The sequence below is a fragment of the Stigmatopora nigra genome, chromosome 11 (assembly GCF_051989575.1).
Source record: "Stigmatopora nigra isolate UIUO_SnigA chromosome 11, RoL_Snig_1.1, whole genome shotgun sequence".
Lineage (NCBI taxonomy): Eukaryota > Metazoa > Chordata > Actinopteri > Syngnathiformes > Syngnathidae > Stigmatopora > Stigmatopora nigra.
This window is the reverse complement of record NC_135518.1, coordinates 209,909-237,558: the sequence shown is the minus strand read 5'-3', so window position 1 is coordinate 237,558 and position 27,650 is coordinate 209,909.

The window sequence follows — 27,650 nt, the reverse complement described above, 5'->3', positions numbered from 1 at the left end:
ATCACGTTTTGGCCAAGTATCATAGTTTTCACTATAACTTAATTTCTAGCACTTAGAATGATGCTAAATGCAATACTTACTTGAATTGGATGATTTTACACTATAGACACAGTAACTATGTGCCTCTGGCAGTTTGTTTCGCAGCAGGGAACATTTCAGTTTTTATTGCCTTAACGTGCATTTCATGCGCTGAAAATCACGTTTTGGCCAAGTATCATAATTTTCACTATAACTTAATTTCTATCACTTAGAATGATGCTAAATGAAAAACTTACTTGAATTGGAGAATTATACACTATATACACAGTAACTATGTGTCTCTGACAGTTTGTTTCGCAGCAGGGGAACATTTCAGTTTTTATTGCCTTAACGTGCGTTTCATGCGCTGAAAATCACGTTTTGGCCAAGTATCATAGTTTTCACTATAACTTAATTTCTATCACTTAGAATGATGCCAAATAAAAAACTTACTTGAATTGGACAATTATACACTATATACACAGTAACTATGTGTCTCTGACAGTTTGTTTCGCAGCAGGGGAACATTTCAGTTTTTATTGCCTTAACGTGCGTTTCATGCGCTGAAAATCACGTTTTGGCCAAGTATCATAGTTTTCACTATAACTTAATTTCTATCACTTAGAATGATGCTAAATTATTAGGTTCATTAATAATTACCTTCGTCCGTAATTATCAATAACTGCAGGAAGACATCTTATTCAATTATTGACATTTAATTAAATAGAAATGGATACAACAGATAAAAGCCTCCGAAGGGGAGAGTCAGCTAGTGTCACCTTACAACTTCCGAACGTCTCACCGAATAGACGTTTTCGTCCCACTCTTATGGTCATGAATCAAAACAAGTTACAGAGTTGTTGATCATTACATCACGTATGAGTAAAAACAACATCTGGGACTACAATAACAATCAAAGTTTTTTACTAATAACAAAAACAGGAGACTAGACCTGACAACATTTAGATTAGAGTAATTATACAACCTCCTTGACCTAATGAATCATATAATATAATCATAATCATATAATGGTTACATACAGAAAAACCCGAAGTGCACGGTTACATAACGATAACAACATTCTTGTTATTGGCCGAATAGCCCTGGCCTCGTCACCAAGGGCCCACCAAATCTCAAGGACCCAGATTGGGTGGATTGTTTTTATAACCATCCTGGAACAGGCCGTCCAGGTTAAAGATGACTTGGCAATACTCGTGACCTCGCAACACTTTTGAAAACAGAAAGAGAATGATTTAACAAAGTAATGAATTAATACAGAGAATAGAAAGAGAATGATTTAATAAAGAAATGAATTAATATAACTATTATAATAGTAAAACAGAATAAACCCAACATTCCCCCGTTTTTATAATATGTATGTTATTAGTCATTTCTTAGTAATCACTAAATGGTAATGTCGGGTGCCTGTGATTTTTCCCGCCTACTCCTTACTCCCATGGCTGGTCTGAAAGAGAAAGAACATAATTATATTCGTCCAATTGGTCCTCGGATTTACCGTACTCCTGGACCTCACTGCTTTCCCCAAACCGTCCCATAAGATACAACTCATGTACTTTAGAATTTGTAGGGGCAATTGCAGTATTTATAAGTCGGCTTAGCAAGGAGCGCAAACAGGGGATAATACAGCACCCACACAATGTTAGGATAGCGGTTATTGTGCCAATAGTCACCATGAAGGATGTAGCCAAATCTTTATATTTTCCAAAGGTCTTATCCCACCAATCTGACAATGCGGACGTATCTACTCCAGAATGCTCTTGCATATTGCGGTTCAGTGTTTGCAGGCCAGTAATGGCCCTGGTGAGAGATCCACTGGGTGACGTGTTGTTCGGTATGAAGGTGCAACATTCTTTTCCAAACATTGCACACACGCCCCCTGTTTCAGCAAGGATCATATCCAGCGCTATGCGATCCTGGAACGCCATCAGACTGGTAGCTGCCAGTTGCTCCTTTATGGCCACAAATCCCTGTTCAGTATAATTTCCGAGTTTTTGGACATTGTAATGTAAGTAATTTATTCTATCCACATTTTGTTTGGGGTGATTAGAAGGAAGATAGACTCCCAACCTGCTGCGATCTGATTAGCCAGCTTATACTCATCTGGTACGCCCCGGGGGATGCCAATCGCATCAATGTATGTTGGATCTCCTTCCCTCCATGCCTCTCGACGATGTCGGGAGGGACGACCCTTCAGCATCTCCGAATTTTGAGCCGCCAATTGTATCTCCTCCACTGTGGATGGAAAAACAGACACTGGTAAGAGCAGTGAGACCAAAGCACATAGTCCTACCGCGTTTTGACAGGAATCGTGTATTTTATCTCCACCACACAACCACCACAGGTCAGATCGTGATATTAGGGGTGCAGTTGTTTTTAGAACGCCGGCACACCACGTCTCATTTATCGCCCCCAGCTTCAGACCATGCCCTGTAAGGTTTAAGCAGGAAAAATGATTAAAGGCAACATGTTTTGAAAATGTGGGTATCTCCTTTTCACCTTTTGTAACAGAGTATACCTTATTCCACTTCTCACAATTGGGACTTACATCTTTTTTTGTCATTACCTCTGTTACACAATCAAAAGTAATCTGCGCGGGTATTATTCGTAAAAGAGGCCGAGGCCCCATACATGCTACACAAGATTGATTTATAGCGCCATTTGTACTTCCCATTAGCAGTAACCAATTATTCCATGTTTGGGAAACCCCTGTCGCAGTAATGAATTCCTCATCCCTGGTCATTTTCCCCTTTAATCTGATTATGGCCGAACCGGGCGTCCCCTTCTCCAAATTTTCTCCCTCAAGATCCATAAGCGTGGTTATTTCTGTTGAGACACAAATGTAGAATTTGAAAAACATGTCTTCTCCACTTGCCCATGGTCTTAGGAAATACATTTGACAAGGCCCTTTTCCACATTTAATTTTTTCCGTCTGGATCACTATCTTTAATCCTTTCAACGTATGGGTTTATTTTATCAGGGGTCTGATGATTTTCGCGCAAGGTCGTGTACTCCACGTTTTCCAATCTTGACCAGTTTCTGCGACAAGGCTCCCCCAATCCTCATACTGAACCGTTATATACCACTCATACCCTCCCCCATAGGCTGATCCCTTGTATGTTGTTTGGGATAATCGTGTTTCTAAAGTTAATTTCTCCCAGAAAAGGTAGATTTCCGCAGTCTTATTTTCTGGAAAACAGAATATTTTGTATGCGTTTTCCCTTGGAACAATATCTTTGAAACACGTTTGTAAATTTGATTTGGTGGGTGTTGTCATGTCGTATAATTTTTTTCCCAGGGACAGCTTCCCTTTTTACCCTTTTGTAAGAAGGTGTATCCTCGATTGAAACGCCTCCTCCTCTTTCTCCAATTGTAGAAAGCAGCCCTACTGTGGATGGGAATAGAATCACAAACATCAATCCCATTGCCCTAAGGGCAATGATTGTTTTTGTTTTTAACATGACCTTTTGGTTTTCTCTGGGAGAGTTTTCCTTTGGAACGTTTCAATTGAGATAACCTTCTTACTGTGGGAAAGATGGATCCAGGTAGCTCTCTCAGCTATCTTGATAGCAGTTGGGGTGGTCAGCAACACTTGGTATGGACCTTCCCACTTGGCGTCGCTCCAGTGTTTCTTTTTAATGCTGCGTATCAGCACCCAGTCTCCAGGAACCACTGTCGCTTCGTCCGTTTCCTGTTGAGAAGCAAAATCTCCCTCTGGTAACTTAAGTTCGGTGCGCTTTTCTAAAGATTTCCGCATGTAGTCTGCTTAATTTGCCTCATCATCCAATTCCCATTGTGTAGTGACTAATGGTAATTTGTAGGGTCTACCGAACAGGACTTCATATGGGGTTAATCCATTTGAAGCTGTGATGTTAATATATAATTTTACTAAATCAATGCATTCAGTCCATGGCCTTTTTGTTTCTTCCATGCATTTGTTTAGTCTATTTTTTATGGTTCCATTCATTCTTTCGACAAGGCCAGCTGATTGTGGGTGGTATGCGCAATGATTTCACAGCGAAATATGGAACCTAGTGCCAATTCCTTCAATTATTTTATTAACAAAATGAGTACCATTATCACTATAGATGGTTTCTGGTATTCCATATCTTGGAATTATATCCTTACATAATGCCTTTGCTACTGTTAAAGCATCCGGGGTTTTTGCTGGGAAAATCTCAACCCATTTTGAAAAGGCATCCACAATGACTAAACAATATTTTTTTCCTGCACTCTTACTTAATTCAATAAAATCCATATGTATTTTTTGAAATGGATATGTAGCTTTTGGGAATTGTCCGCGTTTTGGCCGTACGGCCCCTTGGGAATTATGCCGAGCACAAATCAAACATGCTCTACAGAAATGTTTTGCGTATAAATTAAAACCGTACGTCTTGTAGTGGCGTTGTACTAAGGCCACCATCCCCCCTGTTGAGACATGTGACTTCCCATGAATCAAAATAGCAGCCCATCTAAACAAGTTTTTTGGTAAGATTGGCTTCCCCTCAATACTGGTATAAACCCCATTTTTAATTTTGCCCCATTGTCAATCCATTTTTTAAATTCCAATTGAGGACTCTGTATCTGCATTTTTGCCAAAATGTCTTCCGATAGTATATTGTTTTTATATACAGAGTCAGTCATCCCAATAAAGGGTCTCCCCGCAGCTTCCTTCGCTGTCTTATCAGCAAAGGCATTTCCCAGGGAAACCTGATCCTTTTTTGAAGTGTGTGCCGCACATTTACAAACAGCGATTTGTTTTGGAAGCTGAACTGCGGCTATCAGTTGTTGCAATAATTTGGCATGAGTCACTGCTTTACCCGTAGACGAAACCATGCCCCTATTTGCCCAATAACTAGCAAAAACATGGCACGACGAGTACGCATATTGACTATCGGTATAAATCGTAACAACATCGTTGGTCATCAAAATGCATGCTTCCCTTTCAACCAATTCTGCTGTTTGTGCTGAGTAATTTGGTGGCAATGGTTCTGCTTTTAAAACTTTAGTCGCGGTGACAACCGCATACCCTGCCCTTAATTTTCCCATTTCATCTATCCTAGCAGAACCATCAACAAATAGGACTTCACCGCTGTCTAGCGGTTGATCTTTCAAATCTTTCCTACACCTTGTAGCCTCTTCAGCTAATGCTTGGCAATCATGCCGTTCCCCATCCCCTGGAATTGGCAACAAAGTAGCTGGGTTAATTTTGACGCACCTCTCGAGTGTGAGATGCGGTTGTGAAAGTAAAATGGCTATGCAAGACAAATGCCTGGCAGGAGACAAAAATTTCATATTAGTCTGTAATAACAATGCTGTCAGGCCTCAGACACGACTGGTGGCAAGGTGTTCCAGACCAACCAATCACTGGCCCAGCCCCAACGAGCGGAGTGGCGCCAGGTGGAGGCAATCAAGGTTATGCCTGGATATAAGGCCACCGGATACCCAACCAGCTGCCGGATCGTAATCCCAGCTCGCTCGCAGAAGCAACCCCTGGTACATGCCATTGTTCTATGTTGATTCATTGCCCCTTTTTCGCCCAGGAACTACCAAAGGATACCAAAGGATAAACGACCCGGATTGAAGGAGAACTACCCAGGATATCGACAGGATTGGACTTTGAACTACGGCAAGAGACAGACTGGCAAAAGGAAGAAGGAACAGCCAGGAGTTCCTACAGGACACGAACTGTATATAGTAGTATTGAGCACGTATAAATAAAGGTGAACAAAGAACTGGACTTCTATCTCGCCTGCTTTGGGGCCATTTACAAGATCATAACAGTACGATCCGGCCATTAAAAGCATGGATCCCGCGGGCGCAGATGGAGCGTCGAACAACCTAGCTACAGGAGGTACGGACCAGCAAACCAGAATGATGGAGTACCTCTGTACCGAGATGGCAAACATGGCGCAGCAAATAAGAGCCTTACAGGCTCAACAGACGCCCTTGCCGTCCTCTCCGGGGACACAGCCCTACACAGTGGCTCCCGAGGTAACTCAGATATTGCCATACCACCAGCCCAAGGCTTCCCCTCCCGCCCCTTACAGTGGGGATATGGGCGCATGCCGTCATTTTCTATTTCAATGCCGGCTGGTGTTCCGACTGGAATACCGCTCATACCCCTCTGACGAATCCAGAATAGCTTACCTGATCGGGTGTCTTCGCGGTGAAGCCCTGGCGTGGGCGAACATGGTATGGGATCAGGACCCACACTTATGCTCGTCCTACGAACTGTTCACAAATGAGATGTGCAGGATTTTCGATCACCCGGTGGGCGACCGGGAGGCAGCTGATCGTTTAGACGCCTGTAGGCAAGGGTCCAGGAGCGTCGCTAAATATGCCGTGGAGTTTCAAATCCTGGCCCCCGAGAGCACGTTTAATGATAGTGCCCTCCGGCACATATTCCGGAAGGGCCTAAATGTGATTATGAGGGAGGAGTTGGCAATCCGAGATCAACCAGGTTCCCTGAAAGAGCTCGTGGAGTTGGCCATACGGATCGACGGCCAACTACAGAGACAACAGGAGCAGCGACGGGGCGATTCATGGAGGGGCGCCGGAGTTGGTCTTCGACGCTCGCTTCCGGGTTCCCCCGCAACAACGACGCCAACCCCTCCTGTGACGACGTCAGAGCCTATGCAAATAGGACGTGCTGGTTTGTCGGAGGAGGAACGCTCACGACGCCGCCAGTATTCTCTGTGTTACAATTGCGGCCAGGGAGGCCACTTCTCGCGGTCATGCCCTGCCCGCCCGGTAAAAGGGAGGGCTCACCATTAGTTAGGCAGGTCATGGTGAGCCAGGCCATTGGGGAGTCCCCCCATCGTTGTATCCTGCCAGCCTCCCTTTCCTGGGGGGGAAGAATTCTTGACACCACAGCCTTTGTCGACTGCGGTGCGGACGAGAGCTTCATCGACCGCAGCTTGATTGCAGAACTAGGAATTGGGACCCGGACTATCGAGAAGCCTCTTAAGATTACTGCACTGGACGGACGTACCATTGGCAAAGTGGAACAACGCACCGACCCCGTCCTACTGCGCTTGTCTGGAAACCATCAGGAGAAGGCATGCTTCTACGTCTTGGACTGCCCGGAGGCGGCTATTGTGCTGGGTCTTCCTTGGCTAAAACGGCACAACCCAAGAATCGACTGGGAGGTTCCCAAGGTGGTGTCCTGGAGTCCATCATGTCATAACAACTGCCTCCAGGCAGCCCAATTGCCCCCGTTACCGCCACTCCAGATTGAACCACCGGATTTATCGGCAGTGCCTGATTCTTATCGGGACCTCTCACTTGTGTTTTCAAAGGACCAAGCCTCCGTGCTTCCTCCGCATCGGCCTTACGACTGTGCGATAGACTTATTACCCGGTGCTTCACTTCCTCGATGCCGGATTTATAACATCTCCCGGCCGGAGAGGAAGGCCCTGGAGGATTACATCTCCGGGGCATTAGCATCGGGACAGATCCGCCCGTCCTCCTCCCCCGTTGGGGCAGGGTTTTTCTTTGTGGACAAAAAAGATGGGTCACTGCGTCCCTGCATTGATTACCGTGCCTTAAACCAAATCACGGTTAAAAGGAATTACCCGCTGCCACTCATGGACTCTGTTTTTACCCTACTGCAGGGTTCTTGCATCTTCACCAGGTTAGACCTGCGAAACGCTTATCATCTGGTCCGGGTTCGGGAGGGGGATGAGTGGAAGACGGCTTTTTCCACCCCCCAGGGCCATTTTGAATATTTGGTCATGCCCTTTGGACTCCGTAATGCCCCGGGAGTGTTCCAATCAATGATAAATGATGTCCTCCGGGACATGCTTGATCGTTTTGTTTTCGCTTATCTGGATGACATTTTGATATTCTCCAACAGCCTGGAGGAGCACGTGCAGCACGTACGCTTAGTGCTGCAACGTTTGTTGGAGAACCGCCTTTACGTCAAAGCAGAGAAATGTGAGTTCCACGTCTCGGAGACTACCTTTCTCGGGTTTGTGGTGGCTGCCGGGGAGATGCGAATGGACACCAGCAAGGTGGAGGCGGTGACCCAGTGGCCCAGGCCAAAAGGTAGAAGGGAGTTACAACGTTTTTTGGGGTTCGCTAATTTCTATCGACGCTTCATTAGAAATTATAGCAGGGTCGCTGCACCCCTCACGACGCTAACTTCCACTAAGCTCCCGTTCTGTTGGTCGGAGGCAGCAGAGGCGGCCTTTTGTGACCTAAAATCCCGTTTTACTACCGCCCCCGTCCTCGCCCACCCTGATCCTAAGTTACAGTTTCAGTTAGAGGTTGACGCCTCAGAGGTAGGCGTCGGTGCCGTCCTCTCCCAGCGCGGGCAAGCAGATGGGAAAGTACACCCCTGCGCCTTTTTTTCCCGTAGGTTGTCCCCAGCCGAACGTAATTACGGCATTGGGGACAGGGAACTGCTCGCCGTTAAATTGGCCCTAGAGGAATGGAGACACCACCTTGAAGGGGCTAGTTTACCCTTCGTGGTGCTGACGGATCATAAGAACTTGGAATACCTCAGGTCAGCCCGAAGGTTAAACCCTCGCCAAGCTAGATGGTCCATGTTTTTCAATAGGTTTGATTTTACCCTGACTTATATTCCTGGCTCCAAGAACGGGAAGTCAGATGCCCTGTCCCGCGTTTTTCAGTCCCCCGACTCGAGGAGAGAGTCTCCGACAATATTACCCTCCTCCCGCATTCTGGCCAGTATGGTATTAGGGTTAGAGGCAGAGGTGTTAAGGGCCCAGGATGTGGAGCCGGACCCTAGGAGAGGTAATCAAAAGAAATTGTTTGTTCCCACACCAATGCGTCCAAGGATATTGGAATGGGCCCACACCTCACGGCTTACCTGCCACCCGGGGGTTGCCCGCACACAGGCGGTGTTGCGCCAACGCTTCTGGTGGCCAACATTGAGAGCGGACACAAGATCCTTCGTATTGGCCTGCGAAGTATGTGCACGTAATAAGACCTCTAATAAGCCAAGCTCGGGTTATCTTCTCCCTCTCCAGATCCCCAGCCGTCCCTGGTCCCATATTGCGGTCGATTTCGTCACAGGCCTCCCTAAGTCCCAGGGTAACACCGTTATTCTCACAGTGGTCGATCGTTTTTCCAAAGCAGCCCATTTCATCCCCCTACCCAAGTTACCTTCAGCCCTGGAAACTGCCAAGCTCCTTGTAAAACACGTTGTCCGCTTACATGGAATTCCTGCCGACGTGGTCTCCGACCGGGGGCCACAATTCACGTCGCATGTTTGGTCGGCTTTTTGTGCTGCGTTAAAGATCACCCCTAGCCTCTCCTCAGGTTACCACCCTCAATCTAATGGCCAATGTGAGCGGACTAACCAACAACTGGAGGCGGCTATCCGCTGCGCCACTCATGCCGATCCTACCACCTGGAGCGAACAACTACCATGGATCGAGTATGCGCACAACTTCCACCCCAACGCTTCCTCTAACCTGTCTCCCTTCATGTGTTCATTAGGTTACCAACCCCCCTGTTTTCCTTCGCTGGAGGCAGAGATTGCAGTTCCCTCCGTCCAGGAACACATGACCAGATGTAGCCTTATATGGGAGAAGGCCCGGGCTGCACTGCTGCGCTCCTCAAACCTTGCCCAGAAGCAGGCAAACCGCCGTCGGGCCCCAGCACCCACCTATGTTGTTGGCCAGAAGGTATGGTTGTCCACCCGCGATCTTCCCATTAAGACAGAGTCCCGGAAGCTGTCTCCCCGCTTCGTGGGGCCATATAGGATTGAGCGGATAATCAACCCTTGCGCAGTGCGTTTAAAGCTCCCACCATCCCTCCGTATCCACCCCACTTTCCATGTATCTCAGATTAAACCGGTGGCCTCGAGTTCCTTGAACCCACCCAATCCCCCTCCACCCCCTCCACTAATGGTCGATGGAGGCCCGGCTTATTTGGTGGAGAGGCTGGTGGACGCTCGCCGCCGGGGCCGTGGCTTGCATTACCTCGTCGACTGGAAGGGCTACGGTCCCGAGGAGCGGAGCTGGGTCCCTGCCCGCCACATCCTATGCCGGGAACTGATTGAGGATTTCCACCGTGACCACCCGGGGGCCCCTCGTGGCGGGCCAAGTGGCCCGCGTAGAGGGGGAGGTAATGTCAGGCCTCAGACACGACTGGTGGCAAGGTGTTCCAGACCAACCAATCACTGGCCCAGCCCCAACGAGCGGAGTGGCGCCAGGTGGAGGCAATCAAGGTTATGCCTGGATATAAGGCCACCGGATACCCAACCAGCTGCCGGATCGTAATCCCAGCTCGCTCGCAGAAGCAACCCCTGGTACATGCCATTGTTCTATGTTGATTCATTGCCCCTTTTTCGCCCAGGAACTACCAAAGGATACCAAAGGATAAACGACCCGGATTGGAGGAGAACTACCCAGGATATCGACAGGATTGGACTTTGAACTACGGCAAGAGACAGACTGGCAAAAGGAAGAAGGAACAGCCAGGAGTTCCTACAGGACACGAACTGTATATAGTAGTATTGAGCACGTATAAATAAAGGTGAACAAAGAACTGGACTTCTATCTCGCCTGCTTTGGGGCCATTTACAAGATCATAACAAATGCAGCCACTGCATGCGGCACCCTAAGGGTTACAGAATGAAAAAGTACTATTGTGGCGCTGCTCTCCACTGCCATGGAAGCAGCCACAACTGCACGCACACAGTGAGGTAGCGCGCAGGCCACCTTATCTAATCTGGTTGAAAAATATGCAACAGGCCTCAATTTCCCTCCGAAATCCTGAGTTAAAACAGACGTCATGTACTCTCCTCTACAGTCCACCATTTGCACAAAGGGTTTATTATAATTAGGTAACGCCAAAATCCCACTAGTAACTAGCATCTGTTTTATTGTACAAAACGCATTCTCAGCCTCTGCCGTCCAATTCAGAGCCGAGTTCATTTTTAACCCATCTTCATTCATTAATTTAGAAAGGGGGGAAACAATTTCTGCATAATTTGGAACCCACGTCCTGCAGTAATTAGTAAGACCCAAAAATGACATGATTTGTCTTTTAGTTAGCGGCTTGGGTGCTTCCAACACCACCCTCTTTCTGTCATCCAAAATCTTTTTCCCACCTTTCACCAGATTATGTCCCAAATATTTCACTTGTTCTTTAGAAAACTGCAATTTATTTCTGCTTATTTTGTGGCCCTCCGACGCCAGGTGCCTTATCAATGTCACAGTGTCCTTTTTACACACTTCCACACTAGGCGACGCCACAAGCACATCATCCACATACACAATAATCTGGCTGCCCCCCGGTGGCTGGAATCTTGCTACACTGCTACTCATTATCTGTGAATATATCGTGGGGCTTTCACAGTATCCTTGTGGTAATCTTGTAAAAGTATATTTTTTCCTACCAAACGTAAACGCAAACCAATATTGACTATCTCGATCTAATGGGATGGAGAAAAAAGCATTACTCATGTCAATTACCGTAAAAAATGCTGCCTCTGGATCCAAATTATTCAGAAGTGTGTGTGGATCTGGCACACACGGCGCGCGTTGAATTACTGCAGAGTTTACCGCTTGTAAATCCTGAACCATTCTCCATCCCACAGAAGGAGCCGCCTTTTTTACTGGAAAAATTGGGGAATTACAGGGTGAATCATCACATTCAATTATCACTCCCGCCCTTAATAAATCTTCAATTACCGGACTTATTCCTTTTAAGGCATCAGGTTTTAGTGGATATTGTCGTATACATGGCCTAAATTCACTTTTTGGTCTAATTACTACAGGTATAACCCCTTTAACGAGCCCTACATCGGAAGGTCCTTTTGACCATATTTCAGGAGGGACTGTTGCTAACAACTCCTCCTCCTCTTCCGATAGTAGATATACTTCCTTAGTTGTTTGTGATAGTCATAGCAGGTAAATTCCCACATTCACATTCACCCCCACAGTCTGAAACACTGCCTTTCTGTATGTTTCCGTACTTTCGCTATACTCAAGACCTGTATCCAACATTATCCAATCACTCGTCTCGCGGGCTGTTTGTATAAAGTCACGTATCACCTCCTTTCCCTGATTATGTGGCTTGCATAATACAATGTGTGGAGTTCCCCACTCGAGAAAAAGAGTCTTATATTCCCTTGACAACTCAACCCCTGCCAAAACTGTAGAAATTCCGTCCGTGTACATATATTCCAATTTAATTTCAGACGGCGTGACTCGTCTCAATTTGTTTTCATAAATTTCGTCAGGCCCCTCCGTCATTTTGTACCACATTATACCATGGAGGGAGTTTATGCTCGCCACACTCTGCCGCGTCTCAATCAAACTAGCAGCTGTAGATAACAAACTGTTTCCCACACAAGCCGGCGTATTATTAGACACATCCAGAGTATAGTAAAAGAAAGCAGGTTGCTCTACATGCAAAACATTTAATTGGCCACAATTAATTTCCTTTTGCCTTTTAACCACCATATTTCCACTAGCGGAGGGTACTAACGCCAATCCCAATTGTAATAGTCCATCCCTTCCCAGTAAATTGACAGGACACTCTTTTACCACCAACACCGACATTTTACATGTTTCCCCTTCCGGATCCCTTATCCAAACCGGAAACGTCTCTGAAGCAGTAGCAACCTGCCCATCAGCTGTCGCCACATAAACCTTATTTTTCATAAATTTAATTCCCGGAACATCCTGTGTAATTGCAGTTTTACAAGCTCCAGTATCACACAAAAATGTTAAACGTACCCCATTCACAAACAATGTAATTTCAGGTTTAATTGAATCAAGTGTCAGTATTTCCGCTAAATTTAGCTCCACTCCCCTAGACTGGACCCCACCAGTTGTCCCACTGGGCCCTGGCCCTACGCCAGGCCATGCTGATTGAGTCCCAGCCCTAGAGGCTCTGTTGTCTGGGCAATCCCGCGAAATGTGCCCAGTTCTTCCACAAATCCAGCATGCATTACTTTTAAATCTCCGATATTTATTTAACTTACCCCCATCTTTTCTCCAGTTAATTTTGTTAAACTTTTTATGTCCTTCTTCTCTTTCTTGGTAAAACATTTCTTCCCCCGCAGAGGACGGCCCCCCATGTTTTTTACCGTTTTTCTTTAGCACCCCTTCTGCATGCAACGCTTGATTTACGTATTGGTCAAGCGTGCCCGTGGGCCTATCTACCCAATATTTCTCAATCCATTCCCGGAGGGCATGATTTGAATTAGCGTGTAACACATTTTTTAGTTGCTCTTGATAAAGGCTGCCCACCGTGTTATCCTCAGGAATGCCACTGTTGACTTTAAAACAAGCAGACATCCTGATTAAATATTCATCAAAAGCCTCATTATCTTTTTGTTTAGCTCTACCAATCGCAGTATAATTTGCTTTTGTTTTAAATTTTTTCGTGGCATGCTCTATCAGCTCACGCACTCTTATTTCCAATTCACGGCTATCATGAGCTAATGGTCCACACTTTGATTTTGGATCCCAATCTCCTTTAATAGCATGCCAATCACCTTTTAACGCGGCCATCCAAATCTGTTGCGTTTCTACTCCATTTAAGTGATATGACCGTCTAATATCTTCCATCTGCACGACAAATTCCCCCACGTCTATTTTGTACGACGTGATGCCGTCTACGGCTTTTTTCACGTCGTCCTGAGTCCAAGTTCTATGCACCAAAATAACACGGGGTTGGTCACTCTCCACATTAGGGTTAGCAACCTCGATCATGGGGAATTGTTCAAGCACCATGTCATTCATTAGCGGCTTTTCAGGCGGTGATAGCGTTTGTCCCAATGTTTTTGACCATTCCCCCACGGATCCCCCCGACCTGGTCAAACGGTCTTGCACATCTGTTGGAAAGGGTACAAACGGATTTGTTGACCGTACCGCCCCAACCTCCCCCGACAATTGCTCATCGGTTTCCTCTTTTTTCACGTCCCGTTTCTTACCCACCGGGCCCGTCTCAGAATCCTCTTTTCTTTGGAAAAACACAGCCTGTTCTGCGCTTCCAGCCCCACCTTTATCAGCATTTTTGGCATTCCCATCACAACATTTTTTCGCCATTAAAAAACAAAAATAGGTGTCATTATAACCATCCTTCTCCATTTTCCTTAGGTCCCCTTTATGTTTAGCGCGTATTTTATCTTGTAATTCAGAAATTTTTTGTAAATCAAGCTGGCCAGCAAACCCATAATTTTTTATCCATTTATTTAAATGTTTAACTTTTGAAGCGCTTTGTCTTTCCACAAATTTCCAATCTTTACAAGTTAGACGTATTTTTGGATCGTCATCCAAACCCGCCTTGCTACACTTGTTTCCCATATTTTACTTTTTATTTTTGTAGTGAGTTTGTGTGCCTCACACAGTTAACTCTATTATATTTATTATTATTAATATTATTATTGTCTATTCGACTGTATCGACTGTATCTCCTAGGCCTTTCTTAATTTTACTGCAGAAACCACACAAACACCATACAACGTTTACAATATATTCGTGCCTACCCTTTAGACACAGGACACTTTCCAGCAAAATGCCCCACCGTACCTGCCATTGACTAGTATAAACACAGGGTTTTATCGCCGTCACCCAGGACGCGAAACCAGCCCACAATGGACCTCACATACAATGTCCCTTTAACGCATTTGGAAACACCGTCACAACATGCAGACATTAATGTGGACTTACCCGAGATCCATCAGATGTCTCCCTCCAGCAGGAAAAGTCTTCAACCGCCGAGAATCCAGGCGCCCCCGTCGAAAACTCCGGCTCTGGAAAAGGGTATTGAAGACGCCGTGCACGGTCTTTATCCAGATGTCGGTCAGCAGCGCCTGGGTTCCCGCGTCGGTATATTGACCTCCAAAGCTCCGAGGGACCAAAATATTAGGTTCATTAATAATTACCTTCGTCCGTAATTATCAATAACTGCAGGAAGACATCTTATTCAATTATTGACATTTAATTAAATAGAAATGGATACAACAGATAAAAGCCTCCGAAGGGGAGAGTCAGCAAGTGTCACCTTACAACTTCCGAACGTCTCACCGAATAGACGTTTTCGTCCCACTCTTATGGTCATGAATCAAAACAATTTACAGAGTTGTTGATCATTCCATCACGTATGAGTAAAAACAACATCTGGGACTACAATAACAATCAAAGTTTTTTACTAATAACAAAAACAGGAGACTAGACCTAACAACATTTAGATTAGAGTAATTATACAACCTCCTTGACCTAATGAATCATATAATATAATCATAATCATATAATGGTTACATACAGAAAAACCCGAAGTGCACGGTTACATAACGATAACAACATTCTTGTTATTGGCCGAATAGCCCTGGCCTCGTCACCAAGGGCCCACCAAATCTCAAGGACCCAGATTGGGTGGATTGTTTTTATAACCATCCTGGAACAGGCCGTCCAGGTTAAAGATGACTTGGCAATACTCGTGACCTCGCAACACTTTTGAAAACAGAAAGAGAATGATTTAACAAAGTAATGAATTAATACAGAGAATAGAAAGAGAATGATTTAATAAAGATATGAATTAATATAACTATTATAATAGTAAAACAGAATAAACCCAACATTCCCCCGTTTTTATAATATGTATGTTATTAGTCATTTCTTAGTAATCACTAAATGGTAATGTCGGGTGCCTGTGATTTTTCCCGCCTACTCCTTACTCCCATGGCTGGTCTGAAAGAGAAAGAACATAATTATATTCGTCCAATTGGTCCTCGGATTTACCGTACTCCTGGACCTCACTGCTTTCCCCAAACCGTCCCATAAGATACAACTCATGTACTTTAGAATTTGTAGGGGCAATTGCAGTATTTATAAGTCGGCTTAGCAAGGAGCGCAAACAGGGGATAATACAGCACCCACACAATGTTAGGATAGCGGTTATTGTGCCAATAGTCACCATGAAGGATGTAGCCAAATCTTTATATTTTCCAAAGGTCTTATCCCACCAATCTGACAATGCGGACGTATCTACTCCAGAATGCTCTTGCATATTGCGGTTCAGTGTTTGCAGGCCAGTAATGGCCCTGGTGAGAGATCCACTGGGTGACGTGTTGTTCGGTATGAAGGTGCAACATTCTTTTCCAAACATTGCACACACGCCCCCTGTTTCAGCAAGGATCATATCCACCGCTATGCGATTCTGGAACGCCATCAGACTGGTAGCTGCCAGTTGTTCCTTCATGGCCACAAATCCCTGTTTAACATAATTTCCAAGTTTTGGACATTGTAATGTAAGTAATTTATTCTATCCACATTTTTGTTTGGGGTGATTAGAAGGAAGATGGACTCCCAACCTGCTGCGATCTGATTAGCCAGCTTATACTCATCTGGTACGCCCCGGGGGATGCCAATCGCATCAATGTATGTTGGATCTCCTTCCCTCCATGCCTCTCGACGATGTCGGGAGGGTCGACCCTTCACCTCCGAATTCTGAGCCGCCAATTGTATCTCCTCCACTGTGGATGGAAAAACAGACACCGGTAAGAGCAGTGAGACCAAAGTACCTAGTCCTGCCGCGTTTTGGCAGGAGTCGTATAATTTATCTACCACCCCGCCACCATAGGCAAGAACGTGGTATCAGGGGTGTAGCTTGTTTTAAAACGCCGGTACACCACGTCTCATTTATCGCCCCCAGCTTCAGACCATGCCCTGTAAGGTTTAAGCAGGTAAAATGATTAAACAGTGGAAAAATTGACTTCCTATTTACTGCGTAACAGGATAAACACTGTTTCAATATTTTTTTTTCTTGCCAAGTAGGACACGTTTTTTCATTTGTAAAAACACTTTTCCCCAAAAGAATGGTGATTGAGGGAGTTGTTAGATCCCATCGTATTTTCCCTTGTCTGGTAGGTTATCCTAATCCTTTGTAAGATGGTTTAGTCTCAATTGAAACCATATGGAGACGTCAAACCCAATATAAAAGAGTTCCCTATAGTTTTATGGTATTGCTTGCTGAGCAATAATCTTTTCAATTAATTATTATATGACAATAGGCTATGGTTTTGTTACAACGGTACGTTCGAAATTCGCATGTTTATTCCATATGCAGCGTTATACTCAACAAATAATGGAAATGGGAAACAGATACCAATGGTATATTGATGCTAGGCCGTACCAGGACACAGGGGGTAATTGGGCACACACCTTTGTAATGGATCAGTCGACCCGCTGGTCACCTGGTACTTATGGCTGGTCAAAAACAGCTAAAGAATGGCAAAAGAGGGTTTCAAATTTTTCTGTTGATAATTCTGGTTTGTATCTCAGGATAAATGAGTCGGAAGGCACTTTACCTCTGTGGAGGGAGGGGGACTGGACTTCATCGTCCACAAAGTGTAGCTTCCTGAACCTGTTGTATGGTGTTCGGACAACGATCCATGCTGGTCAGTGGGGATATGTAAAAACCCCAATATTACTCAGGCGACAACCGGCAAGGTGATTCCGTCATTTGTATCCCCTAGATCGAGTATAGTCCAGATAATTCATGGCAAACCATCAGTGGACGAGTGGTTTAGAATGACTACAGGTGTTTCAGCGTTATCTAACAATTGGCTGTTAATGGCGGAACAAGCTGCCAGCGAAACCCGAAATGATTGTCTCGTATGTATGGGTGCCCGACCCGTACTCCGTATCATTTCGGCCCCAATTGATAAAGAATGTATTGTGGACCTCCTAAAAAACACCAATCCAACCTTTAAGTGCTCTAAATACGATTCGATATTCCCACTTACCCGAGAGAACAAAGAAAAAACAATTTTTGACAAATATGTAGCACGCCAAAATTTTACCTGCCTCAAATTACAAGGGACTGGAACATCATTGGGAAGCATTCCGTCTGACTGGTGTGTATCAAACATGTTCTTTCCGGTACCATACCCCTTATCCCGAGCTGACATCTGGTTATGGTGTGGAAGTGATAAGTTGTATGATAGATTGCCCACAAATGCTGCGGGTGTGTGTTCTGTGGTGTCTCTGTTACTTCCTGTTTCTGTTTCCTCAGTGAATCTCACAGCTGAAATAAGGTTACCTCCAAACCTGAAGGAGGTCTTGCATCGCCAAAAGAGAGCACCACACACCTGGATGGGTAACTCCGATCCCACCTATATTGACGCCATAGGCGTCCCCCGTGGCGTTCCTAATTAGTATAAACTTGCTAATCAGGTTTCAGCGGGATTCGAAAGTATTCTAATTTGGGTAACTCCCAACAAAAATGTTGATCGCATCAATTATATTCATTACAATGTCCAGCGACTTGGCAATTACACGGTTGAGTCGTTAGAGGCGGTACGTGACCAGCTAGCGGCAACATCCCTCATGGCCTTCCAAAATCGTATAGCATTAGACATGTTATTGGCTGAGAAGGGTGGTGTGTGTGCTATCTTTGGTGATGCCTGTTGTACTTTCATTCCTAATAACACTGCTCCAAATGGACGTCTCACCAAAGCTTTAGAAGGCCTCCGAACCCTGACTAATAAGATGGCCGATCAGTCAGGTGTGGACACCTCAATCTGGGACCAATGGATGGATTATTTTGGTGCCTGGAAAGGTTTGATAGGCAACATCCTCATATCTGCTGGAGTGCTCATTACTCTGCTTATTCTCTGTAGCTGTTGTATCTTCCCCTTAGCTCGTACTCTAGTCACTCGACTGATCGATAAAGCAGTGGGACCAGGCCCTAGAGGTCAGTATGTCCAGTTGCGCCAAACTGACCCCTCTGGACCCCCCGCTGGGCACGTGTTCATGGAAATACTAATGTAGTGCTTCTTTGTTTTTATACTAATATAGTTTTACATTTCATTTGACACTAACCTGTGTGGTGTTGTTGATGTGGTCTCTTTAGGAGACCAAGAGAGGGAATGAAGAATATAACATATTTTACTCATTCTTTTTAGTATAGCTGTTTCATTTTGATATCATATTTTACTCATTCTTTTTAGTATAGCTGTTTCATTTTGATATCACATTTTACTCATTCCTTTTGTTGTGGCGGTCTTGTTTTAGAGTCGCCACTGGTTCCCAACTCAAATACAATATGAACAGAAGGATGGGTCTGAGACTCCTCAACTATAATGTTAACAAAAGAGCAGGGCGGAGGGTCGGGACTTTATAGGACCAGCGGAGACAGAGGTCTGGATGATGTGGATTCAAGGCTGGAGAATGTGGAGCCCAGAGAAACCCCCCCTCACAGCAGCCCTGGACCAGCCCACATCTCATTATTAATCAGCGAATGAATATGCATTTTTGTTGGACTATAACTGGGCAAACGCGGGTTTGGACAATGTCTTTTCCATCCTCCGCTTTGGGACATCAACACTCAGCGGGCTTATTCTATGGGAGGGAGACCCGGAGCTCTGTATGAATCAATTTGAATGGAATAAATCATCTGTGGATAAACTCGCTCAACCCTGGTTTGTCTCCTCCGATGCTGAACACGCTCCATTGTTAGACTGGAGAATACAGAGTTAAGGAATTGGAGTCAGGTAAAATATTTATAGTCTAACATTGGGCAACTGTGAGAATTGGTTTAACTACTTGTCGTCCGGTCTCCCATGAACTTCAGGGTGACATGTAATGGCCATGTTTGTTGTTCCTGTCCTGGTGCTGCTGGGCAGATATCTTCAGACTGTTCTCTTAGACTTTCAGCTACCTTGGCAGAATCATTACCGACAATGTCGAGAGAGTAGAAGCTGTTAGATGTGGTGGTGTGGAAGATATTTTTGGTCTGTAATTCGCTGGGTCGGAGGCCATTTTGGGTGGCCACTAGGCTTAGCCCAAGCTGGACCATGATATCTCGTCCCGGTAACTCTCCGATTTTCATTTTGCATTCTGACAATAAACCCATTCCTTTTGTTGCTTTCTGACCCTTATTAATCACCTACTTAATAGTTTAAACAACAATTATTTTCTAAATTACCCGAAAGTGATTTCTACCTTGTGATTAACCCAATATCTCTGAACACACAAAGACCAAAAGTCCCTGACTTTGTCTTAGTTAAGTCCCTGACTCTATTAACAGACCAAGACTATAAAGCCCTTGCTAATTATTGTTCTACTTTCATTGGTCCCGGACCAATTGGTTTATTACCAGACTGCAAAGTGGACAGTGAGAGTTCCTACAGTAGGGTCCTGTTCAACGCGATGTTCCTGCAACTCTAGTCGAATGACCAGTGTGTGTGTCTCAAATACAGGAAAAACTGACAGTTGTCGCTAGGACTTTGGACAGATACATTTCAGTCATTTGCAGGGCAAAAAGTAATTGATCAGTGTCGGACAGTTGAGTATTTGTGCTGACATGTCACCCCAATCACAAGACTAAGATTGTTTATTCAGTCAGACAGTTGGGTGTTTATGCTGACATGTCAGCCATAAGGATGACTATGATGCTGTTATACTCACAAAAACGTATACAATATGAACAAGCATTTGCAAAGATACTTTGTCTAATCTCACATGTTCCCCTGCTGCCAAACAAACTGTCAGAGACACATAATTACTGTGTATAAAGTGAAAAATCGTCCAATTCAAGTAAGTTATCCATTTGGCATCATTCTCAAGCTAGAAATTAAGTTATAATGAAAACAATCATACTTGGCCAAAAATTGATTTTCAGGGCATGAAAAGTACATGAAGGCAATAAAAACTGAAAAGTTCCCCTGCTGCCAAACAAACTGTCAGAGACACAGTTATTGTGTATGTAGTGAAAAATCGTCCAATTCAAGTAAGTTTTTCATTTAGCATCATTCTAATTGATAGAAATTAAGTTATAGTGAAAATTCTGATACTTGGCCAAAACGTGATTTTTAGCACATGAAACGCACGTTAAAGCAATAAAAACTGAAATGTTCCCCTGCTGCGAAAGAAACATTCAGAGGCACATAGTTACTGTGTATATAGTGTAAAATCGTCCAATTCAAGTAAGTTTTGCATTTAGCATCATTCTAAGTGATAGAAATTAAGTTATAGTGAAAATTATGATACTTGGCCAAAACGTGATTTTCAGCGCATGAAACGCACGTTAAGGCAATAAAAACTGAAATGTTCCCCTGCTGCGAAAAAAACTGTCAGAGACACATAGTTACTGTGTATACAGTGTATAATTGTCTAATTCAAGTAAGTTTTTCATTTGACATCATTCTAGGTGATTCTGGAGCTATCTCCCACCATAAACAGTGTCCAAAACAGGCGATACAAAATAGTGGTTGCATTATAACAGGGTCCAGTCGGTTCTGGTGGGTGTTTGTATACGAAACTTGTGTCCAATTATGATGGGGATGTATACTTGACTATTTTGTATAGAAATAATCATCTAGCGATGTTCAGAAGTTCTGTTATGCCCGAATGAATTACTTTCATTTGGTCACTTTATTCACAAGTGGTGGTTTAGAAACAGGCCCAGTCGGTTTTGGTTGGTGCTTTTACCCAGAATTTGTGTTTATTGTGTGAGTGGATGTATTTTCACTATTTTGTATAACAATAATGATCCAGGATGGTTCTGGAGCTATTTCCCACCACAAACAGTGTCCAAAACAGGCATTTTGCGGTTAAATTAGTGGTTGTATTAGAACCAGGACCAGTCGGTTCAGGTTCGTGTTTTTACCCAGAAATTGTGTCCAATGATGATGGGGATGTATTTTTGATTATTCTTTATAAAAATAATATTCTAGGGATGTTCAGAAGTTCTGTTATGCCCGAATCAATGACCTAAATTTGGGCACTTTATTTACAAGTGGTTGTTTAGAACCAGGCCCAGTCGGTTCTGGTTGGTGCTTTACCCACAATTAGTGTCGATTGTGTGGGTGGATGTATTTTCACTATTCTCTGTAAGAATGAAGATCCAGGGATGTTCTGAGACTATTTCCCACCATTAATAGTGTCAAAAACATGCATTTTGCGACAAAAATAGTGGTTGTATTAGAACCAGGCCCAGTCGGTTCTGTTTTGTGTATACACCCGTAACGTGTGTCCAATAGGAATGGGGTTGTATTTTTTACTATTCTGTATAAAAAAATATCATCTAGGGATGTTCAGAAGTTCTTCTATGCCCGAATAAATGACCTCCATTTGGGCACTTTATTTTGCATGGTGGTTGTAGTAGAACCAAGCCGAGTCGGTTCTGGTTGGTGCTTTTACCCAGAGTTAGTGTTGATTGTGTAGGTGGATGTATTTTCACTATTCTGTCTAAAAATAAAGATCCAGGATGGTTCTAGGGGTATTTGCCGCCATAAATAGTCTCCAAAACATGCATTTTGCGAAAAAAATAGTAGTTGCATTATAACTGGGTCGTCTCGGTTCTGGTTGCTGTTTAAATCCGAAACTTGTGTCCAAAGATGAAGGGGATGTATATTTTACTATTCTGTTTAAACATAATCATGCAGGGATGTTTTGGGGCTTTTTTTATAAAAGAATCAAAAACCTCCATTATGGATCGTTATTTTGCATGGTGGTTGAATTAGAACCGGGCCCAGTCGGTTCTGGTTGGTGCTTTTACCAAGAATTAGTGTCAATTGTGTTGAAGGATGCATTTTCACTATTCTGTGTGAAATTAAAGATGCAGGGATGTTCAGGGAATATTTCCCACCATCAATAGTGTCCAAAACAGGCACTTTGCGATTAAAATAGTGGTCCTATTAGAACCAGGCCCAGTCGGTTCTGGTTGGTGTATGTAGCCGGAACTTGTGTCAAATGATAATGGGGATGTATTTTTGACTATTCTCTATAAAAATATTCATCTAGGGATTTTCAGAAGTTCTTTTATGCCCGAATCAATGACCTCCCTTTGGGCACTTTATTTTGCATAGTGGTTGTATTAGAACCAGGCTCAGTCGGTTCTGGTTTGTGTATACACCCGTAACTTGTGTCCGATCGGAATGGGGTTGTATTTTTCACTATTCTGTATAAAAATCATCATCTAGGGATGTTCAGAAGTTATTTTATGCCCGAATAAATGACCTCCATTTGGGCACTTTATTTTGCATGGTGGTTGTATTAGAACCAAGCCCAGTCGGTTCTGGTTGGGTCTTATACCCAGAGTTAGTATTGATTGCGTAGGTGGATGTATTTTCACAATTCTGTCTAAAATTAAAGATCCAGGATGGTTCTAGGGCTATTTCCCAGCATAAATTTTCTCCAAAACATGCATTTTGCGATAAAAAATAGTAGTTGCATTATAACTGGGTCCAGTCGGGTCTGGTTGCTGTTTATATCTGAAACTTGTGTCCAAAGATGATTGGGATGTATATTTTACTATTCTGTTTAACAATAATCATGCAGGGATGTTTTGGGGCTTTTTTTATACAAGAATAAAAAACCTCCAATGGATCTTAATTTTGCATGGTTGTTGAATTAGAACCGGGACCAGTCGGTTCTGGTTGCCGCTTTTACCCAGATTTAGTGTCAATTGTGTGGATGGATGCATTTTCACTATTATGTGTAAAATTAAAGATGTAAGGATGTTTTGGGAATATTTCCCACCGTCAATAGTGTCCAAAACATTTTGCGATAAAAATAGTGGTTGTATTAGAACAAGGCCCAATCGGTTCTGGTTGGTGTATATACCCAGAATTTGTGTTGGTTGAGTAGGTGGATGTAGTTTCACTATTTTCTATAAAAATAATGTTTCCCACCATAAACATTGTCCAAAACAGGCATTTTGCGATTAAAATAGTGGTCGTATTAGAACCGGGCCCAGTCGGTTCTGGTTGCCGCTTTTACCCAGATTTAGTGTCAATTGTGTGGATGGATGCATTTTCACTATTATGTGTAAAATTAAAGATGCAGGGATGTTTTGGGAATATTTCCCACCGTCAATAGTGTCCAAAACATTTTGCGATAAAAATAGTGGTTGTATTAGAACAAGGCCCAATCGGTTCTGGTTGGTGTATTTACCCAGAATTTGTGTTGATTGAGTAGGTAGATGTAGTTTCACTATTTTCTATAAAAATAATGTTTCCCACCATAAACATTGTCCAAAACAGGCATTTTGCGATTAAAATAGTGGTCGTATTAGAACCGGGCCCAGTCGGTTCTGGTTGGTGCTTCTACCCATAATTAGTGTTGAATGTGTAGATGGATGTATTTTCACTATTCTGTGTAAAAATAATGATCCAGGATGGTTCTGGAGCTATTTTCCCACCATAAACAGTGTCCAAAACAGGCATTCTGGGATTAAAATAGTGGTTGTATTAGAACCAGGCCCAGTCTGTTCTGGTTAGTGAATTTACCCGAAAAATTGTATCCATTGACGATGGGGATGTATTTTTGATTATTATGTATAAAAATAATCATCTAGGGATCTTCAGAAGTTCTGTTATTCCCGAATCAATGACCTCCATTTGGGCACATTATTGACGGAGCTCACGACCATGATCCAGTGTGTGGCTCGGATGTGTCCCTCAAAAACAAATACTGGTCAGTCTCATCCAAAATCCTAATGGCTCAGTTCCCTTGAGTGGGAGCGGCAAGGAACGCCCTGCATTTGAAGACCATTGAAGGCAGGTTCCGGGCCTGTGTCGGCGCATCAGTCAGGCTGGGTAGCCGCCATGGCCCAGGTGATTTTCCAGGGCTGCCCTGCTCTTGACGGAGTGGCCACCCAGCGGGGCTGTGTGTGTGCCATGGTGGGAGACTCCTGCTGCCCCTTCATCCCTGCCGGCATGTCCTGCTCGGTCCATGATGCCCTGCAGGCTATTAGGAACATGCAGAGAGCTGTGACCGGAGATTCGGTTTCACAACGAGGATGGCTTGACTGGTTCTTCTCTGGCTCATGGAAACAGCCATTTCAATATTTCGATATTTTCACAGACACAAAAGGAGGGAATTGTGGGATGGACTGGCTAACTGGCTTAATAATTGTTTATTCTTGTCTTACCATGTGGTCATACTGGTTTTACCTTTGTTTGATAAGATCGTAGACTGCAAGGTAGACTAGCCAAACTGGTTTTACAATTGAATTAAAAGATCGTGGAATGTAAGAAAGACTAACTAGTTGGCCTTGCAATTGTTTGTTCGCCTCGCGAAATATAAGAAAGGTTGGCTAACAGGGTTTGCAATTGTTTCCTTGAATTGTGGGATGAAAAAAAGGTTCAACTTCAGGAGTAACTGTCACTCTCCAGGTCATCCAGGGTCAAGTGCACACTTGGAAACTTTCATATTCGACCAAAATGTGCTTATCAGCGCAAAAAAAGCACATTTGGTGGTACGCGGAAAGAACGGCAGCAGACAAAAAGGCTATTTAGAAAGATATTACCACTACGCAGAAGATTGTCGGCTACTCTGCCCTCACTGGAAGACATTGCCAGCCCTCGTTACCTCAGCAGAGCCAGGGACATGATCAGGGACCCATGCCACCCTGGTCACAATCGGTTCCAGCTGCTGCTCTCTGGCAGACAGACGCTGTAAGTTTCCCACATCCGTAGGGACTCTAAACTTGGGGTAACACAACACAATCCCTTCTGTGTAATAACTTCGGGTGAGGTAATATGAATAGTCATCAGGTACAAGGTGATCTGACACCTACATGCTGAATGAAGGTAAGTGAAAGACAGTGAGAGGTAAGTGATCCACTCAGGGGGTGGTGATGCAATGTATCCATAAAGGCAGAATTGTAAATTAAGAGTCTGGAGTCATAACTTGTAAAACTGTAAATCTGTCAGAGACACAAATGTCTCTCTATATATAGTGTAATATCATCAAATTTTATAATTTAATAAGTTTTTAATTTGGCATCATTCTAATGGCTAGATATTAAGTTATAATGAAAACTATGATACTTGGCCTAAACATGATTTTCAGCGCATGAAAAGCACATTCAGGCAATAAAAACTGAAATGTTCCCCTGCTGCCAAACAAACTGTCAGAGACACATAGTTACTGTGTATATAGTGTATTATCGTCCAATTCAAGTAAGTTTTTCATTTAGCATCATTTTAAGTGATAGAAATGAAGTTATAGTGAAAATTGTGATACTTGGCCAAAACGTGATTTTCAGCACATGAAACGCACGTTAAGGCAATAAAAACTGAAATATTCCCCGGCTGCGAAACAAACTGTCAGAGACACATAGTTACTGTGTTTATAGTGTAAAATCTTCCAATTCAAGTAAGTTTTGCATTTAGCATCATTCTAAGTGATAGAAATTAAGTTATAGTGAAAACTATGATACTTGGCCAAAATGTGATATTCAGCGCATGAAACGCACGTTAAGGCAATAAAACTGAAATGTTCCCCTGCTTAGAAACAAACTGTCAGAGACACATAGTTACTGTGTATATAGTGTAAAATCGTCCAATTCAAGTAAGTTTTGCATTTAGCATCATTCTAAGTGATAGAAATTAAGTTATAGTAAAAATTATGATACTAGCCCAAAACGTGATTTTCAGCGCATGAAACGCACGTTAAGGCAATAAAAACTGAAAGGTTCCCCTGCTGCGAAACAAACTGTCAGAGACACATAGTTACTGTGTATATAGTGTATTATCGTCCAATTCAACTAAGTTTTTCATTTAGCATCATTCTAAGTGATAGAAATTAAGTTATAGTGAAAATTGTGATACTTGGACAAAACGTGATTTTCAGCACATGAAACGCACGTTAAGGCAATAAAAACTGAAATGTTCCCCTGCTGCGACACAAACTGTCAGAGGCACATAGTTACTGTGTATATAGTGTATTATCGTCCAATTCAAGTAAGTTTTTCATTTAGCATCATTTTAAGTGATAGAAATTAAGTTCTGGTGGAAATTATGATACTAGCCCAAAACGTGATTTTCAGCGCATGAAACGCACGTTAAGGCAATAAAAACTGAAATGTTCCCCTGCTGCGAAACAAACTGTCACAGACACATAGTTACTGTGTATATAGTGTAAAATCGTCCAATTCAAGTAAGTTTTTCATTTAGCATCATTCTAAGTGATAGAATTTAAGTTATGGTGAAAATTGTGATACTTGGCCAAAACGTGATTTTCAGCACATGAAACGCACGTTAAGGCAATAAAAACTGAAATATTCGCCTGCTGCGAAACAAACTGTCAGAGGCACATAGTTACTGTGTATATAGTGTAAAATCGTCCAATCCAAGTAACTTTTGCATTTAGCATCATTCTAAGTGATAGAAATTAAGTTATAGTGAAAATTGTGATACTTGGCCAAAACGTGATTTTCAGCGCATGAAACGCACGTTAAGGCAATAAAAACTGAAATGTTCCCCTGCTGCGAAACAAACTGTCGGAGACACATAGTTACTGTGTATATAGTGTAAAATCGTCCAATTCAAGCAAGTTTTTCATTTGGAATCATTCTAAGTGACAGAAATTAAGTTATAGTGAAAATTATGACACTTGGCCAAAACGTGATTTTCAGCGCATGAAACGCACGTTAAGGCAATAAAAACTGAAATGTTCCCCTGCTGCGAAACAAACTGTCGGAGACACATAGTTACTGTGTATATAGTGTAAAATCGTCCAATTCAAGCAAGTTTTTCATTTGGAATCATTCTAAGTGACAGAAATTAAGTTATAGTGAAAATTATGACACTTGGCCAAAACGTGATTTTCAGCGCATGAAACGCACGTTAAGGCAATAAAAACTGAAATGTTCCCCTGCTGCGAAACAAA